We start from the raw sequence: 6,000 nt of genomic DNA on the forward strand, positions 1-6,000 counted from the left end.
AGCTGTGATGCCACTGCACTCTACCCAGGGGGACAGCTTGAGGCTAGGTCTCAAAAAAAAAAAAGATAGTAAAAGAAAATATTGAGAGATAAAAATAATTATCTCACCCTCCATAGTAGATGGTTTTCCCAATATTGAGAGGCAAAGAAAAGAAACATGAGAAATAAAGATAAGGAGAGATCACCAGGGATGAGCATGGCAAGGACATACCAATAATGTTAGAAGTGGGGGACACGCATGGCTCTTGGTTTGGCCAGGAAGTGAATACTGTGATCCATACATGGAGTGGTGGAAGAATTAAGTCACCACTTGTGGTCTGCCCAGGCTCTGTAATGAATAGGTGACTGAGCCTATGGTCACCATCTCTGCACTTTTCATTCAGCAGAGTTCTCCCCTTCTATTGGTAATTCATTGATTATGCAGAAGCAGTGGCCCTCTATGCCACTAAAACTTGGTCTTTTTTCCTCTTTATAATCAAATGATGGAGAAAAGCCATAAATCAATTTTTAAAAATAAAAGAAGAAAATAGTAATGAATTCTATGACTACTATGTAATTCTTTTAAAGATCACATTTGTGCATTCAACATGATTATTTAGTGTTTGCTATGACTCAGGCACTGCGCCAGCCATCCAGGAAGACACATATGGGGTGAGTGTGCAGAAACCAGGGCATATCATTGAATTTCTTCCCTCATATCTTATTTTCTGTCAGCTCTGCTGAAAATCGCCAGGATCTCTATTGCTAACTTTAACGAGCTTCTCTAGCTTCAACACTCTAGTCTTTTTTTTTATCCTGCTCCTGTATATTTGCCCTTAACACCTCTACAAGTTACACATGTTCTTTTGTGGTATTGTCTGGAATCCCTGCCTTTCATTCTGCTGTGTCTGCATCTGCAGGGCATGGCAGGGTCCGTTGATTTGAGGGGACATCAAATATCACTACAGCTGATGTGCCGATGTTTATACCATTCTGTGTAGTCCCAGACATAGGATTTTGGCATAATGATCTCTTTAGTTATTTGTTATTCCTGTCACTGTTTTATCAGCATCTGTCAGGCAGAGACACATGCTGTCTCCGTTTTGTATGACATGACTGTCCTGGGTATCTAGAGATGATGCTGCAATCCCCACAGGCAAGCACTTAACACAGATTGTGATGCTAGTGCTGAGACCTGCTCATCAACTTTTCATGAATTACAAACATTTCAAGTTGGATTCGAATTTTATTTTTAATATGTTTCAAAATGTCTTGAGATCCCTCAGTGTGATAAAATCCTATCGGAGTTAGAGTTGATTTGTTACAATTCTGAACAATCAAATGCGTTGAATCACCCTTGAATGCCTGTGATAACCAGGGCATTTCAAAGAAAATGCTAAAGCTCTTTATAATGATGGCTTAAGGAATATTCACATAACAAATTCCATTATATATATATATATACATATATATATGTATACACACACATATATATATTTTCAGAAACATATATTTAATGAGCAGAATTCTAAAAATAAAATCTTACGAAATTGCACTTACTTTAAAATATGTTTATTTTATTTGGTATTTCATCTTACCTTCACATTTGAGAAACAAAAGGTAATAGAGCTTATTTCTCTAAAATTTTAATCATTTCCAAAAAAGTATGCTGTAATTTTAGTTGTGTTTGGGCTCAAGGAAATCTAGAGATTAAACATATGTTCTATTTAATTGGTCATCTGGGTTAATCCTATTTAATATAAAATAGGCAAAGTATAACAAGAGGGGAAGACACTATGGGGTTGTGGAAAATGCGCTGGTCTATATCAGAGAAATTCAATCCTCAGGTATATTCATAGCATTAACTTATATCTGATTTCTTATTATTTTTAATAAAGATGAATTATAATTCCCTCCCCCTGCCTTTATATTTTTTCCTGAGGAAAATACAATAAAAATGTATGTGAGATTATAAATAGGTTTCATAGTAGTTCTGAGTACATTGGATTTTTTTTTCATTCCTGAGATACTTCACTAAGAAGAATATTTTCCAGCTCCATCCATGTAAACATAAAAGAGGTAAGTTGTCCATATTTTTTAATGCTACATAGTATTCCATGGTATACATATACCATAATTTATTAATCCATTCATCGGTCGATGGGTTTCTTGGGCTTCTTCCATGACATGACAATTATGAATTGAGCCGCAATGAACAATCTGGTGCAAATATCTTTGTTGACAAGTGATTTTGATCTTTTGGATATACATCTAGTAATCACTCACACTTTCATATGAAAGATGAATCAATAGCCCAGGATGAAGGAGAGAAGGGGTGGGGGATGGGAAGGGAGGGGCGTGGTTCAATAGAGGGACGGTTAATGGTGGGATCACACCCATGGAGCATATTGTAAGGGTATAAGTCAAATCTATCAAGTATAGAACACAAATGTCTTAACACTGTGATTAAGTAATTGAAGTGAAAGCTATGTTAATTAGTAAGATGTAAGCACTCCAGTTTGTACAAATAATCAACACATTGAATCCCACAAAGGCATAAATGTATTCATGATCTATGTATATATGACTTAATAAAAAAGTTATTTTTTAAATAAATAAAAGGAAAAAATGTTGAAAAAAATGTATGTGAGAATATACATGATAAAATGTTCCATACATGGAGAAAGTTGTTTTTATTTCATAAATGTTAAATGTTTGAATAAGCACATAAGACAACTAAAGCACAAATCTAAATTTTACTTATTTCTTAATAAACCAAAAAATTCAAGTTGAGAAAAACTATCATTTAGTCACATATCCACCCATTAAATGTGATGTGAGATAACACTTAAATCTGAACTTGATCTTTTGTGTGTATGTGTAACATTTTTATTCCTACCGTATAGCAATTCACCATTTTATTCCCTTTTCCTTGCAAACAGAATCCAAATTAGTTTGAGTGGCCAAACCCTTGGCCTTGAGTGATATGTAAGGATGAGTCCAAGCAATCATGGTAATCTAGTTCACTTTTGGAGATAATTGGTTAGAGATTGGACTTGGAACCCAGTTTTGGGGGGGAGGAGTGGAGAGAAAGAGAGAGAGAGTGAGAATGATTGGCAGACAGGCTTATTCCTGGGTTTTTGACAGCATCAATAAGTGAACATATCAATCTTTTGACTTCTAGTCATATGGATATCTTGCCAATTAACACAAATGACCTTCAAGTTCATGCTAGCATTAGCTAGGTTTTCTGCTTTTGTTGCTGAAAGCACCTGACAGTGAGCGCGTTCTGATCCTACACCTTCTGCTTCCCATGGGCCCATAATATTCAGCAGTCACCTGTGAGGCCCTGAAGTATTCTTTCTCTCTGTAACAGTGACTGGTAACTTTTTGAGATGATTATTGCTACACTAGTCTGGATGTTTTAATGACTCCCAAAAGCAGAATATTATCATCTAATATGAAGAAAATGTGAGTTTTCATTACTGCAAGCCATGTCTGTCTTGGACTAGTTAATAGTCTCCCCTGATTTAATACATTATCAGTGTTATGGATTAATAAGTGACTTTTCCAAAAATATTTAGAAATTCTAATCCATTGTTCCTCATAATATAACCTTATTGGAAATTGGGTATTTAAAGATTAATTACTCCTAATTCTTACAGAGGAATTCATAGTAGAGTAGGATGGCCCCTAATGCAAAATGACTAGTATTTTTAAAATAAAATAAAAATTTTGGCACACACAGGGACAATACTACATGGCGAGAGGCAGATTAAACTGTTGCAAACACAAGCTAAGAAATATTAAGGATGGCTAAAACCAAACACTAGATACTAGAAAGAGAGAAGGGAAGATTGATCATGACAGGTTTCAGAGAGCGCTTGACTCTGATGATTCCCTGATTTTGAACTTGTATCTCCAGAAATACTAGGTGACAAATTTCTTTTAAGCACCCCGGTTTGTGGTACGTTGTTAGCCTTAAAAAACCAATAGATTCAGATAAAAGATGCTGTTTTTAATTATCATTATTATTATATTATATATATTTTTTATTTCTCGGGATTCTTTAAGGGTACAGAGAACCAAATTACACTGATTAAATTCGTTAGGTAAATTCCCACTTGTAATTGTGTCTCATCACCAAAAGGTGTGTTATTATTTTTATTGTACTTATTGTGTTTTTTTTTTATTCTTATAATCATGACATAATGTCCCATAGAAAAAGCATAATGGTCCTGGCCTTCTGCAACTAGTAATTCTTCTGAAAGGACTTAGGAAATATAATCATGAGAACCCTTTAAAAAGGCCAATTGTGGGGACAGAGCAAGATGGTGGACCAGAAGGATTATTCACTTGAACTCTCCTAGAATGGCTGGGGAAAAAGAAAGAATCCAGCCATACCTGCCATGGGGATCTTACCCAGTAGTCATAACTCAGGGAGCATAGAAAGAAGGTAGTGAGCTGGATGCAGCATAAGATCTGGAGTGGCGGAAATCTGATGAATTATGCAAGTGATTGTGACCAGCTGGGATTGTCTGGCTGCATGCAAAAGTCTGAGATGAGAGGAAGCCTTTCCAGAGATTCTAGCTGTTGGGGGAAGCTGTGCATTGAGTGGAAAGCTTGGAAGAAAGGGTGGACTAAAACAATATATAACAACTAGATTTGAATGCCAGTTAGAATGGATTTTTCATAGGTTTGGTGGCTGGTGAGGCAGCTGTACTGAGAAAGTCTCTGTGGCCAGGGAACTGCCATTTTGGGAAGGTCATGAGAAGGTCTTAACAGAGGCCTAAATCACAGTTATCTTACTTTTGCCTACCAGGATCAGAACTGCACTCTTGAGACAGGTTGATAGACTCCTGCAATTCACCAGAACAGGACTCATGGGCACTGTGAGACCTTCCCCTGAGGATTCTTGTGAGCTTTATGATCCCAACCTGACAGAGTCTGAATGCTGAGGAAATAATCAGGCAATCACTGAAGGCAGCTAAGTTTGGATTAAGGACCATAGAGGTTGCTTGCTGTGCTCTCTGTCTCCTAAAAAACCACAGTACTACCTCATGTCCTGGCAATGTATTGCAACATATTGTCATCAAGAACAAGGACTTCTGTTTCATGCAAAGGAGGCAGTGAGAAGGAAAAAAGGAGGATGAAGAGGTGAATAAGAAAAAAGAACACATGAAGAGCAACAGAAAAATTCAGGCAACATGTAAAACCAAAACAGAGGAACTCCCTCAAGGGACCATGAGGCAGCTACTGCAGAAGACTTCACCTATAAAAAATTAATGGACTTTACAGAAAAGGAATTTAAAATATGGAAGATAAGGACAATAAAAGGAATGGATGAGAAAATGGAAAGACAGAAACAGAAGTTGAATGAGAGATATGTGTAATATAGAAAGGTTATGGTGGAGCTTAAAGAATTGAATGATATAATCAGGGAATGTAAAGGTACAGTAGAAAGTATCAAAAATAGGTTATCATGAAGAAGAAAGAAACTTAGAGCTAGAGGATAAAGTTTTCAAGGTAACCCAGGTAGTTAAAGAGGCAAAAAAGAAGTTAGATAAAACATAATAGGCTCTTAGAGAACTATGAGAGTCCATGAAGCATTCAAACATGTGAATAATAGGGATTCCTGAAGGGGAAGAAGACTCTCCCAAAGGAATGGAGATCATTATAAATGAAAATTTCCCAGTTTTACTAAAGGTCCTGACACACTCTGTTCAGATGGATATCAAACCCTGGGTCATCTCAATGCAAAGAGACATTGTAATAAACCTATCCATAGTCAAGATTAAAGAAAAAATTGTGCAAGCAGCTAGGAGTAAGCACCAACTGACCTACAGAGGCAGAGCTATTAGGATGACAGCAGACTTTTCAACTGAAACTTTCCAAGGCAGAATAGCATGGTCATCCACCTTCAACAGTCTTAAACAAAACAATTTTTAGCCCAGAATTCTGTATCCTACTAAACTAAGTGCAAAATTGATAGAGAAATAAAATCTTTTGCAGATATGCTAGC

This window comes from Otolemur garnettii, unplaced genomic scaffold, assembly GCF_000181295.1.
Source record: "Otolemur garnettii isolate 467f Iridium unplaced genomic scaffold, OtoGar3 scaffold00147, whole genome shotgun sequence".
NCBI classification, from domain to species: domain Eukaryota; kingdom Metazoa; phylum Chordata; class Mammalia; order Primates; family Galagidae; genus Otolemur; species Otolemur garnettii.